Source organism: Lycium ferocissimum, unplaced genomic scaffold (assembly GCF_029784015.1).
Source record: "Lycium ferocissimum isolate CSIRO_LF1 unplaced genomic scaffold, AGI_CSIRO_Lferr_CH_V1 ctg8212, whole genome shotgun sequence".
Classification (NCBI taxonomy): Eukaryota; Viridiplantae; Streptophyta; class Magnoliopsida; order Solanales; family Solanaceae; genus Lycium; species Lycium ferocissimum.
Window position 1 is genome coordinate 1 of NW_026727149.1, and position 14,642 is coordinate 14,642.

At 39.3% G+C, this 14,642-nt stretch overlaps 1 long non-coding RNA gene across 1 annotated transcript; it reads right to left on the reverse strand.

The window, feature by feature from the left end:
• Positions 1–13,655: 13,655 nt before the first annotated feature.
• Positions 13,656–14,080, reverse strand: LOC132045848 (uncharacterized). The gene is made up of 3 exons (XR_009412541.1): positions 13,974–14,080; positions 13,835–13,902; positions 13,656–13,758 (listed from the first exon to the last, which is right to left on the reverse strand). It is a non-coding gene; the product is annotated as an uncharacterized LOC132045848 (long non-coding RNA).
• Between the last annotated feature and the right edge of the window lie 562 nt (positions 14,081–14,642).

A 14,642-nucleotide genomic window follows, 5' to 3' on the forward strand; every position in this document is an offset into this window, starting at 1 on the left:
CCGCGACTTTCTTTGTGTACTTTGACGACTTTTGAAAGGATACGACATAACTATTATCCCGATTTCAAATATGATTAGTTTACTTACTTTTTAAGTTTATGCTAATGATCTTATGCGCATGATTTTGGTACGTAACTATGTTTTCTGAGGTTCGGTTTGATATGTTCCGAGTGACATTCGGAGGAAATTTGATTTGACTATTATCTTGGCTTTGAAATGATAGTTCGCTTTGAGGATTCGTGAGGTTGTAATAGTGAATTGTATGCATATGGCTATTTATATTTCGTCATGCATTTTGTTGTTACATTTTTCGCCGAGTCCCGGCCAGTATGTGTGATATTGTCGTGGATACTTGACCGCGGGTGTGGTACGACCGCTGGATTCTTGGCCGCGGTATGCGTATATGTGATATTGCCGCCGGATTCTTGACCGCGGTATGTGGGTATGTGATGTCGCCGCTGGATTCTTGGCCGCGGTATGTGTGTATCCGTGATATTGCGCCGGGTACTTGATCGCGGTATGTGTATATGTGATTTTGACGTACCGGATTATGATTACTTGGTTAACTGTCACCTATATGATATGTTTGATTTTCCGTACATGTATATATAGCGTAAAGGTTTTCAAAGGAAGCGAGGCATTTTGGTATTTTTGGATATGTACTTACTTTTCAGGACACTTCCGTTTCGATTATGACTCAGATTTGATTATTGTATATTTCTGCTTTTCATACTCAGTACATATTCCGTACTGATCCCCTTTCTTCGGGGGCTGAGTTTCATGCCCGCAGGTACAGATTCAGATACGCGTTTTGGTGAGCCACCGGCGTAGATTCCCACAGTGTCGTTCGCAGTGCTCCCTTTGTTCGGAGCTGATATTTTGGGTATATACTGCCGATGTATATGATCATGTCTATTCGGGTACGGCGGGGCCCGTCCCGTCATCCGATTCTCGTTACCGAGACAGAGGTCTGTAGACATTGATGTGGGTTGTGTATAGTTCGGTTCGGATACGTTGAGTAAGTTGTGTTTGGGCGGCCCATCCGCCATGCCAGCCTTGTCGGCTGCGTGTATGTATGCTTTATTACGTTATATATATTATGACAGCCTTACCGCTTTTGTGCAGTTTATATGTTAGTATGTGACAGTTTGGAACCATGTATGATCTCTATGTCGGTATAGATTGTTTGTATGCTGATTTCGGTTATTGAGTACGTATGGGTGCCCAGCTCGGGCACTAGTCACGGCCTACGGGGTTGGGTCGTGACAGTACGCATCGTGGTCGCCCCAAATCCCTCCGATACCGGCGGCGTAGAAGAACTAGCCGTCGGAGGCACAATACCGGCTCAATCCGGGCACGAGCCCTAGTAGTCACCGGGCTCGGCTGGTCTCACCGCCGCCGTAGACTTGCCCACGGGCGCCCGTGGCCTTCCTCGGAGGCATCGCTCGAAAAAATAACATTTCGTCGGAAAGGAGTCATCCCGATAACACGGCTATCGCACGATCTAAGATCAAAAGAAAAGACAACATCCTAAATGCCCTGTAGCCTCCTGTTTATAGATGTGGTGCACAACACACCGATAAACAAGACTCTACTAGACACGGTCTGTAGACATTCCGAGGACGAACCGCTCTGATACCACTTCTGTCACGACCCCACCCCGTAGGCCGTGACTAGTGACCGAATTGGGCACCCAAACACAATCACAAATCCGAGTAGCAAACAGATGGCTTATACCGACACAAATATCAAACGCTGTCTCAGATTATATCAAACTATCTCAAACACATCTCAAATGCAACCGGATATATATCAAAAGCCGACAAGGCTATCAAATGGCGCAACGGCCCAAAACATATACAAATGCAAGCCGACGAGGCTGCCACGGCGAATAGGATCGCCCAGAACATAATATATATACAAACACACCTGTACAGAAGTAGGCATAACCCACATACATGTCCACAGACCTCTAAACAGACAAACGGAATCATAAGACGGGACAGGGCCCCGCCGTACCCCTGAACAAATATATACAAATGGAACGAACGAATATATATACCAAAATATGCAGGCTCCGAAATAAGAGGAGCACTCCAATAGCAGAAGAGAGTGTCCTAAACAGGTGGATCACCAAACTGTGCGTCTGTACCGCGGTACGAAACGCGACTTTTTCGAAGAAAGCGGGGTCGTACGAAATATGTACCGAGTATGCAAAGCGTAAAATGTAGTATACAAATCGAGTCGTAATCGAAATAGAGGTACGTAAAATAAATGCATTTCCAAAATATCAAAATGTTACTTCAAAATATAAATCATGCATAGGGCATGTGAAATATGGTCGCTCATTCGTCGATGGCGCCATAACACAAGATAACACCGAAAGTTTCAAATCTCCGTATCCCCGTCACATATCAAACACAGCATAACGCCATACACAGCATAACACCAAATATAAGCGGAACCCGGCCCTCGAGCGAGGGACTCGGCGAACCATAATCACAGCATAACACCGGAGTATAACAAAGTACGCACGACAACAGAACCGGCCCGGGACTCGGCGAAAGATATAACAGAATGCACGAGCGGAGTCGTGAGGAATCATATGCATAGAATCATTGTCATAAATCCAAAAGATAAGTAAAATAGTCATATTTGAAATCGGAAAAATAATTACAACATTTTCTTTCAAAAGTTGTCGAAATTACATAAAGGAACGTCGTGGGACCCACAGACGAGTGTAGACCCGAGCTGGGCCCGCCTATGGAAAACATACTCATCCTACATCATACAACCCTCTACGAAAATCTCAAAGCAATCCGAGCTTTCTGTGAAAGTTATGGGTGTTTGTAGTTTTAGAATCGTTAAAGAATAAACTCTTTAAAAGAACAAACTTTCATGCAACCTTTTACTATCAAAACTTCCAAGGACATAGCATCAATATTTCGTAACATCAACATATGAATATCAAGAAACAAATGCGTATTATAGACATGCTCGGATTGCGAGAATAGAGTTTCCTCGAGGCTCGTGTCATAGCCTATTTTAACTAAGGCATGCCAAAGAAGGAAGGTTGATGTCACACCCTGACGCTGGCGCCACAACAAATCATATCAAATCAGAAATGCGCACATATCATAGCATATCAGATGGCCATATCATATCAGAGTGTGTACATGGCACATCATACACCACAACCCATGTACATATATACCTGCCCCCTCACACCGAGGCACGGCGAACAATGCAGTGGAATACGCGTGATAACATATCCTGGCCCGGCTCGGTGAAGGAAGCATTGAGGCATCCACGAGAGGAGTAGTGAGAAACTAAATGCAATATCAAATGTACAAAGCATATACGAGAGATCGACGGAATAATCAAACGACATATCAAGAAAAAGTGGGTCCGGACGAAGCATAGCACATACCTTTTAATGACCGCGAGGAGGATCCTTTTCGAAATAGAACTTTAGGGATCATTTGTGTATATCAAAATGTAAAACGTATACAGTCTTTCTTGACACCTTATAAGACTCGATAAAATAATTGTCAAATAGTTTTTCCGAAGTTGTTTCAAATCTCAAAGTGGGTCATAAGACTCAATAAAATAATTATAACATTTATCCCGAAGAACTTAGAAAGGTAGTTAAAAAGTTTCCTTTAGTTTCCATTCAAAGGTAGTTTAAATAGATGTTAGGAAAAATCGGATAAAGTGGGCCCACCTCGACCAAATGAGGTGGCGTATGTAAATTTCGTATGCTAAGCTCCATAACATCATCTATGGGGATTTTAAGGTAATAGGATTTCATTTGCACAAGTTCTGAGAGGTTAGACAACTTTTATAACTATTCGTACAAAATTCAATTCAATTCTACTGAACGAAAAAGGGGCGTTTTTGGACGTGGATTCCGAGGAGCAGAGTTATCCCCGAGGTCCAAATTCAAACCTAGTACACCTAAGACATGCCAAGAGAAAGAATGGGAGAGCTTTACATACCTTTCTTTTTTTTTTTAGCTCGTCAAAACTCCGATCCCGTTTCGTCGAAAACCTACAAATGGTCGCATTTACCGAGCATTACTATTCATGAGGCTTAAAATTCAAATCTTAACCAATATTTGTCTATAAAAATTTGGGCAGCATCTCCCCTATACATACAACATCCCCGAGATTTAAACTCGGCCAATTTCAATCAACAACAACCCGAGAATGGAACTCGGCCAAAATAACAACAACCATACCAACAACAATATAAACAACCAATCCAAAACACATTCCAACATAAGTAGTCTTCCTTACTACATAGTATGTCAACTTTCAATCCAATTGCGCACATTCGAACCAACATCAACGTTTACATATTCATTCACTAATTTGAGATCATTCAAACATAAACTAAGAGCATTTCAAGCTATATATCCAATATTCAACAATTACATCAATTTCCATATTCCACCCAAAATTCTCATATATGAAACAAAACCATCCCAACACATTTTCTACTTACTACTTCATCACTAACAACCATAATCCACCCTTTAACAACTTCATTATCTTAATACCATAAAATCACATTAATGTGACATAATTCTCCGCGTTCCATTTTCGTGCAAACTTAACCCATATATCCTTCATTTACATTGTAAAGATCACAACAACACAATTAGCATGTTAAACAAAATAAATCCATCATTAATTCATCACTACACATCCCACGGCCAACATGCAATTTTTTCCAACTTCATCCAATTTTCGTTCTACTTTCATTTCCAACACACTTTCCATAATAACCACAACTAGAATACAACATAAACTTCAACTTATCTTACCTATACAACAACATACACACACGGCCATATACATGCATATATAAATACCATGCAAGCATCCATATTTCCATGAATTCTATTTCATTCCTATATACCACAACACACACAAACCTTTATAACATAAAAGAAGGGATGAATCTTACCTTTCTCTTCTAACTTCTTCACTCCACCAAATTGTCCAAACGACGAAACGAACGACTTATCTTCCGAAATAATTACACCACGTTGTAGAGGACCCTTGAATTAGTAGGAATACAACAAAAGAATAATTTTTGGGGGCAAAATTTGAAGGGGCAAAACTTGGAGACCATGGCCGAATGGCCATGGTTGTTGGTCTCCTTCTTTCTTCTTTCTTTCTTTCTCAATTTTTCTTGAATTTTCTATAGTCACATGACAAATATATTTGTTTGCCAATTCCCCCCCCCCATGTGGGGCCTACTATGGCCGGCCACCTTGGGTGGTTTTTCTTTTCTTTTCTCTTTTTTTTTTTCCATTTAGGCCACACTTTTGGAAATTCTCATGAAACTAATTTTTTTTTGAAATTCCAATTTTGCCCTTGGCCTTTTCCAATATTTCCACATCCAAAATTTTCATAACCAACTTATATACTAAACGTAGTCAAAACATAGTCTTGTCCTTACCTTGTTGCAATTATCCCAAACTATCCGAACGCGCAAAGTACGGGGTATAACATCCTTTCCCCCTTTGGAACATTCGAGGACGAATGTTAAATGAGCCCTACAGGGACACACTTAGGGGGAACTTCCTTTTTACGGTTATCACATACAATTCATGCATTAATTCACCCAATCAAATAACTGATTCTGATTATCTGTAGGTATAGGAACCCAGTGGGGGTACTTCCTTTGCGTCTCGACTCAAACTTCTTAAGTCACCTTTTCTTTACTACTCTTTCGCTAGCCAGTACCTTAATGGGAGTTACATTTCTCTGTCACGCAATTTTCCTTTCTTGCCAAACTAAGATCGTTATTGGCCGTTTCTCTTAGGACAGCTCTTCTATTCCTTGAATGCTCCTCCACGGGGAAATATTATGGGATTATAATACATTTATGACGCATGGACATGCGGAACACTAGATGCACCGCTTCTCAATTAGATAGTAAATCTGATTCATCAATAACCTTGCCTACTTCACAAATGGTCCGATAAAATCCAAGACATCTCGGCTATATTTTTCTCATAACACCTCTCATGGGTGATATTTCCGAAAATGTCCAGTTACCAACCTGGAGTTTAAGCATCGGCAACGATCACCTGTATATAATTTCTATCAGCTCTGAGTCGCTAATGACCATTCCTGAATGAGTTTCACATTCTTGACTACTCGATGGACTATGTTCAAACCAAGTAACTTAGTCTTGTCCATATCAGACCAGTTAATCGGTACCATACGTTCTTGCCATACAAAGCCTCCTACAATATTTTCTGAATACTAAATTGGTAATCATTATTACTAATAAACTCCACAAGTAGCAAGTGTTTGCTCCCGTTGCCTCTGAAATCAATAAGACAGGCTCGTAACTTATTTTCTGACGTCTGAATAACACGCTTAGCTCACCCGCCAGCTTAAGAGAAAATGCTGGTGCAGGACTTACTTGTGTTCTTAATTTCCTTCGGACAGATCTTCAGGGTTAACCACATACTAGGTATTCTGTTCAGCATAATGAATGTGGGTCCTTATGAAACCTCACTACCGTTTTGTGGTATAATCTTACCTAGCCCTCGTATCCCTATTTAGCCATTTCATAATTTCCTTAATTTCATCTGTCATATTTTGGCGTTTATTTCATATCACTCCGTTGCCTTTGATTCAAACTCTTTCATTCCCTTGTTCTGCGATTTTGCTCTTAATCTTCACTGCCACCGATTATGTTGTAAGCTCTACGAGAGTATGTAACATACGCAAGTTAATCCAAGAAATGCCTTAGCATCGCCTTACTAACCTTTAGATTGTTCCTTGTCTTCCCCCTTTGTCTTACAATTAGTACTGGGAGGAATCTTTAATTGATTCTGGTCAAGTTCTGCTTCTTTTTAATACCAATTTCGTTTTGCTAACACAGTCTAGACCATCCCTGCGTTTTCCGTATCGTATTCAAAATATCATAACCATACTGTCGATATTGGATCCTTACATTTCTTATCAGTCATGTACTCACTTGGTTTGCTTATTGTGCAAATATTCGTGAGGTACATGACTATTCTTACATAATTTGCAGAAAGTGTGTTCGATCTCAAACATAGTCTCTTCTTCTTCGGACTCAGTCTATCTTACATATCCCATTCGTACCAAATTGCCCTGCTTCTATTTGTCGTATTCCTTTCTCTTTTTACAAGCATCCACTACCTGGAATCATATTACTCACAACCTTCACCGACAATCCCTAGTACCACTTTAATCATCGTCTTAGGTACCATTCGTTTGATGTCGGTTTCAGATTTCACCAATTGGTTCTAGCATAGGGTCTCACAGAAAATTCAAGTATTCAAGGGTTCACCTTAAACGTACTGTAATATCGCCTTGATTTCCATCGTACTTTTGCGTTTCTTTTATCTGCTTCCCCCCTTTAGGGCGTTCGTATATCATTATTCATTTACCTTCCATCTTGTGTCTCCATTTAAAATTTCCAGACTCACATGTTTCTTTCCGAATACATTTAGCATACCATACCGTATCCACGTCTTTCTTTTTCTTCTATAACTTAGATTACCGCCGTATGAAATTCTAACACCTTCACAAATGGTAAAGTTTTCCCCAATGTCTCATACAAAATCTAGGCTGATGGTTAAGGCTCAGGCAATATCGCTATTGTAACAATTGATCCGAGCCATACTCTAATACTTCCCATTAGTGATTAGTGTTCGGATAACGTCACTGTGACAACGACATATCCAAATTGTCTTCAATTTATTCCCGTCAAAAGCCAGTGTGTGTAATCATTTCAAATTCTTCGTTTCGTAACGTTTATATTTCGACGATAAATATTCCAAGCTTCCTGACAATACCATCTTCCTTCCCATAAGATAGGTACCATCTACTTTTCCCAATAAACCTACAACATATCAGTCGTTTCACAAATTCTCAATTCTTGCTTCTTATGGATTTTCGTTGCTTTCACGATAAGGTCATATATACGTGATACGTCATATTTCCTTATGCCTCATATTCTCTCACTCCTTCCATATACTTATTGTTAATTTACAATCTTACCCGAAATCATATTAGTTTCATCTTAGTAGTGGTCTCGTTTGATAACCCTTTCGTCGCACTACCTCTTCCGTTCATAACCCTGTATTTTCCATTTGCCCCCAGCTCATAGTCAATTAATTACGCCCACCTCAAGTGCTTTCTATGGTACTCTTTTCATTCCTTCCATCCAGGTCTATGTATATATATGTATTTTTTTCCACGAATTCTATTTCTAATTTGTTGAGCACAATCTAGTAAGCGGTTATCAGAAAATATTCTTCAACCACCGCCAGAAGGAACTAGGGCTTGGCAAGTATCGCAAGGCTTTCCAGTACTTGGTTCACGTGATTTACCTTCAGATATATTCTTGGGTTCAGAACGAACTATTTAGATCCCATTACCTACTCGTATGATTTACATTCTTTCATCATAGTCTCTCTCACTCGGTTACCGGGCATTATTGCCCGCCAATTTGGGCCTCCTTCCAAAGCACGATATGATTGGAACATATTCTAGCCCATTTAGATGAATTGCGACTTCGCCATTTATATACGCTTCTCCAAGACAAAATTTTTCCCAAATAAAATAATGCCCTTTACAGATGGCGTGGGAAGTGTTCCTTAAAACTTAGTACAACATAACATATTAATCTTCCTTTCCTTATTCTCCTTATTATTATTCCCGTCAACACATAATCTTAATTCCACACTTTTCCCTACAGGAAGTAACAAATCTTTTTCATACGTTCCATAGCTCACTTTTCTGTTCACACTTTACCCGTATGTTCCAGTTACACAAATCATGTCATATTTCGTCGTTAGACGTTTCTTACCTTCGTGCCCATTCTCATTAAGGCTTCTATCTATTCCGTATATTCTAACTTCCTTTTTGGTTATCCTAATTTCCCATTCATTTCATACATCTACATTGGTGAAACCCTGAGTGCACTTCCCAGAGGGTCACCCATCCCAGAATTGCTCTGGTCCTAGCACGCTTAACCTTGAAACTCGGGTGCAATATGATGCTCTAATGCCGGTGTAATCGTGTCTACTCTATCACACGACCTTTATTACATTATTTGAAGCAAATTGTAGTCCTACAGATTTCGGGACTTTCTCGTAACACGTCCCTTTTTCCATATTTACTGTTTTACCCTCCTTATTCCACAGTTTTCATCTTTCGTCCTAGGTTCCCAGTTCCTCAATAGTAGCAAATATATCCTCGTCGTCATTACTATAATTATTTCGGGGTTTGTCCTGTTTAGATCTCCACGCACCATTCCTACATAATAATTTTCTGCAAGATCGATTGTCAACTATTTTTAAATCCTCCAACAACCCTTGTTTCTAAAGGGCATCAGAAGTCATTCGTCTCGATCTTTCAGACTGTTAACCGTCTTTTCTATAATCATTTTTCATGCCATACCCCGTTCCATAACTCTTCTGAACCTCGCATCTCATTTATTATCTACTTACAATATTTTCTTTCCCCCTTTTTGGCGTATCTGACTAAATATTCTAATTAACAATTTCAGCAGAATCTCTTTTAACATTCTTACTGTTCAAACTCGTACATAGCAAAAGCATATAGCAATATATCAAAATTTCGGCGATACCTCTCCATCGTATGTAAACACATATAGTTATGTAACGCATTCCCGCACCATTCAAAGGCTTCCAATTTCGGATAGATGTGGCGCGCTTCAACAAATATATCGAAATTCTCTCTATAGCTTCCATGTCATCACTTACTTTCCTCCATCTTATGTAAAGCCCACATATAGGAATTTCATTTTCCTATAATCATTGGCTCTATCGCACGATCGAGAATCGACATTCGTAAAAGAAGGTCAACAACCCCATATAATGCCCCGTCCAGAGCAAAAAAGGAGCTTGCCAACACCCCGGAACATCGTTTATAGATGTGGCGCGCTTCACACCATTTAAATAAACGAGCATGTAAAGTATAAAAGGTAACTAACCGAACCGGACACGACTGTAATGGTCGAAGTATCAAAAATGCTTACTCATAAAACATAGGATGCATAAACGTAAAACATGCCATAGCCGATACCACTTTGTCACACCACGACGCCGGCGCCACAACAAATCATATCAAATCGATGGCGCGCGCATATCATAGCATATCGGATGGCCATATCATATCATATCATATCATATCAGAGTGTGTACATGGCACATCATACACCACAACCCATGTACATATATACCTGCCCCTCACACCGAGGCACGGCGAACAATGCAAAGGAATACGCGTGATAACATATCCCGGCCCGGCTCGGCATGAAGGAAGCATTGAGGCATCCACGAGCGGAGTAGTGAGAAACTAAATGCAATATCAAATGTACAGCATATACAGAGATCAGACGGAATAATCAAACGACATATCAAGAAAAAGGGGTCCGGACGAAGCATAGCACATACCTTTTAATGACGAAATAGAACTTTAGGGATCCATATTTTCGAAATAGAACTTTAGGGATCATTTGTGTATATCAAAATGTAAAACGTATCAAAATAGTCAGAGACTCAAGTGGGTCGATAAAATAATTATAATGCTTATATTAAGAACTTAGAAAGGTAGTTAAAAAGTTTCCTTTAGTTTCCATTCAAAGGTAGTTTAAACAGGATGTTAGGAAAAATTCGGATAAAGTGGGCCCACCTCGACCAAATGAGGTGGCGTATGTAAATTTCGTATGCTAAGCTCCATAACATCATCTATGGGGATTTTAAGGTAATCGGATTTCATTTGCACAAGTTCTGAGAGGTTAGACAACTTTTATAACTATTCGTACAAAATTCAATTCAATTCTACTGAACGAAAAAGGGGCGTTTTTGGACGTGGATTCCGAGGAGCAGAGTTATCCCCGAGGTCCAAATTCAAACCTAGTACACCTAAGACATGCCAAGAGAAATAATGGGAGAGCTTTACATACCTTTCTCGTTTTTTTTAGCTCGTCAAAACTCCGATCCTGTTTCGTCGAAAACCTACAAATGGTCGCATTTACCAGTTACTATTCATGAGGCTTAAAATTCCAATCTTAACCAATATTTGTCTATAAAAATTTGGGCAGCATCTCCCCTATACATACAACATCCCCGAGATTTAAACTCGGCCAATTTCAATCAACAACAACCCGAGAATGGAACTCGGCCAAAATAACAACAACCATACCAACAACAATATAAACAACCAATCCAAAACACATTCCAACATAAGTAGTCTTCCTTACTACATAGTATGTCAACTTTCAATCCAATTGCGCACATTCGAACCAACATCAACGTTTACATATTCATTCACTAATTTGAGATCATTCAAAGATAAACTAAGAGCATTTCAAGCTATATATCCAATATTCAACAATTACATCAATTTCCATATTCCATCCAAAATTCTCATATATGAAACAAAACCATCCCAACACATTTTCTACTTACTACTTCATCACTAACAACCATAATCCACCCTTTAACAACTTCATTATCTTAATACCATAAAATCACATTAATGTGACATAATTCTCCACATTCCATTTTCGTGCAAACTTAACCCATATATCCTTCATTTACATTGTAAAGATCACAACAACACAATTAGCATGTTAAACAAAATAAATCCATCATTAATTCATCACTACACATCCCACGGCCAACATGCAATTTCCCAACTTCATCCCGTTTTCGTTCTACTTTCATTTCCAACACACTTTCCATAATAACCACAACTAGAATACAACATAAACTTCAACTCATCTTACCTATACAACAACATTCACACACGGCCATATACATGCATATATAAATATCATGCAAACGTCCATATTTCCATGAATTCTACTCATTCCTATATACCACAACACACACAAACCTTCATAACATAAATAGAAGGGATGAATTCTTACCTTTCTCTTCTAACTTCTTCACTCCACTAAATTGTCCAAACGACGAAACGAACGACTTATCTTCCGAAATAATTACACCACGTTGTAGAGGACCCTTGAATTAGTAGGAATACAACAAAAGAATAATTTTTGGGGGCAAAATTTGAAGGGGCAAAACTTGGAGACCATGGCCGAATGGCCATGGTTGTTGGTTGTCACGCCCCAAAACCCACCCTAGACGTGACCGGCATCCGACGTCATGAACAACATCGGAAGAACCTAAGCAACACCATAATAATACTTGAACCCGCTGTGTTCAACATTCGCCTCCAACAGCTTATAAAATAAAGGTAAACGAATCACGCATATAAGAATTAAATCGCGGAAGTCTTTAGTTATCTAGACTTGTCAAACATAACAACGTGCCCAAGAGTTAATCAATAACTCAATAACTACCCACAAATGTATACTAGGGAGCTTCTAAGATAAAGGATTAATAGTTCGACTCATCGGGACGTACTCGGACAACTAATGTAACAATTAAGTAAATCAACGGGGTGTCCCACGAACGAATGTGTGGGCTCACCAAATTATCCGCAATGCAAGTCCTTCCTAAGCACCGGAGTATCACGAACCTCGCTCTTCTCCGTTACCTAACATACCATAAAAAACAACAATGGTATGCCCGAGTACTTCGTACTCGGTGAGTGCCCTCTGGGACAATGAATAATACGAAAATAAAGTAAAATAACACATGAAGAAATCTGGGCCTTGAAAATCATATGAAATCAACGTAAGGGCAGTTATTCAATTTATGTATCTCAATAATAAGTATCAAAACCCATTTATAAAGCCTCTTGTTAAGTTACAACTTCAAATATGCCCTTTTTAATCAATTAAGATAGTCATCAATAATTCCATAAGAGAACAAGAATGTCACACATGCCAATACAAAGCTCAAGAATCAATCATATCGCGCATAGCGCACCACACCGACTATGTAGTACACGGTGGCTATCCTTCCTCCCGAATAGCTAGGCATAAATCACACCCCAGGTAGCGAACCCAGCGGTGGCTATCCTTCCTCCCGAATAGCTAGGCTTGAATCACACCCCGAGTAGCGAACCCAGCGGTGGCCACTCTTCCTCCCGAATGGCTAGGCAATGACACACTAGGATCCATAGTGGCTACCCTTCCTCCCGAGTAGCTAGGCCAAACACAACAATCAAATTCATAGCATAGAAGCCGATTCACAATTTGTCTCAAAATAGTCACACCATCAAATAGCATTAAAGTTCATTATGCCATTACGAAAATCCATAATATCATAGATAATTACTTTATCATAGTTCCTTTGTAAAATCATCAATACCAAAAATTAAACATCATCACTGATCATCTCTTATAGAAGAAAATGATTCATAATATCACATACATATATAGGGTTTGTTACAATCTAGATTTAATGTGGGCTTGTCCCCTCACGCACATTAACCATTAATCAAAACATGTAATAAATTTCGAGAGTGTAAAACCAATTCATCATATCATTCAACACATGCTTTTATAAAGAATCAATCTTTCAAGAGAGTTTGCAAAAGAGACATATCAATTACATTTATATTCAAAAAGGATTTTATTTTTAAAGAGACATACAAATCACAATAAGATTTTTAAAAGGAGACATACATTCAAAATAAGGTTTTTAAAAGGGAGACATACCTTAATTTGTTAAACATAGTTTAACAAATCACTTTTCTAATGAAGAACACCCAAACCCTAGCTTGAATCACTTTGGAAAGAATTATGTTGCAAACCCTAGGTTTTGGTCATAAAATCATGTTAGAAAGGGATTAAGAACTTGAATTCAACCTAGAATCATGGTAACACTTACCTTGTATGGTTCTTGAGGCTTGGGACTTGTTCTTATTGACTTTAGGGTAAATTTTCGTGAATGGGGTGCTGGGGAAATAAACCCCAAACCTTAAATATAACCGAAAACGCGTAAACCCGACTTTTGACCTGAATCCGACCCGATTCGCGATTGGTCCATGATGCGGGACCATCGCGCAATGTTCTGCAGCTCAATACTCAGACTTGCGATCGGCCCGCGATGCGGGGACATCGCACGCGCCCCCACGCGCCTGAAAAGACGGCATGTGTCGCTTTGCACAGTGTTCGGTAAAATGGACATAACTTCTTGTACGTAACTCCGTTTGGGCTGGGCGACCTACCGTTGGAAAGCTATTTCAAATATCTACAACTTTCATTGAGGAAGTGTTTCCAAATTCACAACACATTTTCATGAAAATCGCCCAGAAGACAGACCTACCAAAACTTAGGCGAATTTAAGAGGCCTTAAGAACTTCACTAATTGGTTTGACTTCAAAACGACCATCCTCCACCCGAATTCACCAAGAATGGATTCATATAGATAAAATATTATCTTAATACTAGATTTTTACATATTCACACCTAGTTCAAGTTTACGGGGTGTTACATTATCCCCCTTAAGATCATTCGTCCTCGAACGAGGATAGTATTCTAGGAAGGTAATTTACCAACATGAATTTTTTTTTTTTTTTAACCACACAATCACCTTGTGCACGAATAGTTCAAAACTTAACTCATACCTCGAAATAGGGAACAAGTGAGGATATCTCTTCTTCATGTCCTCTTCCGCTTCCCAAGTAGCTTCCTCG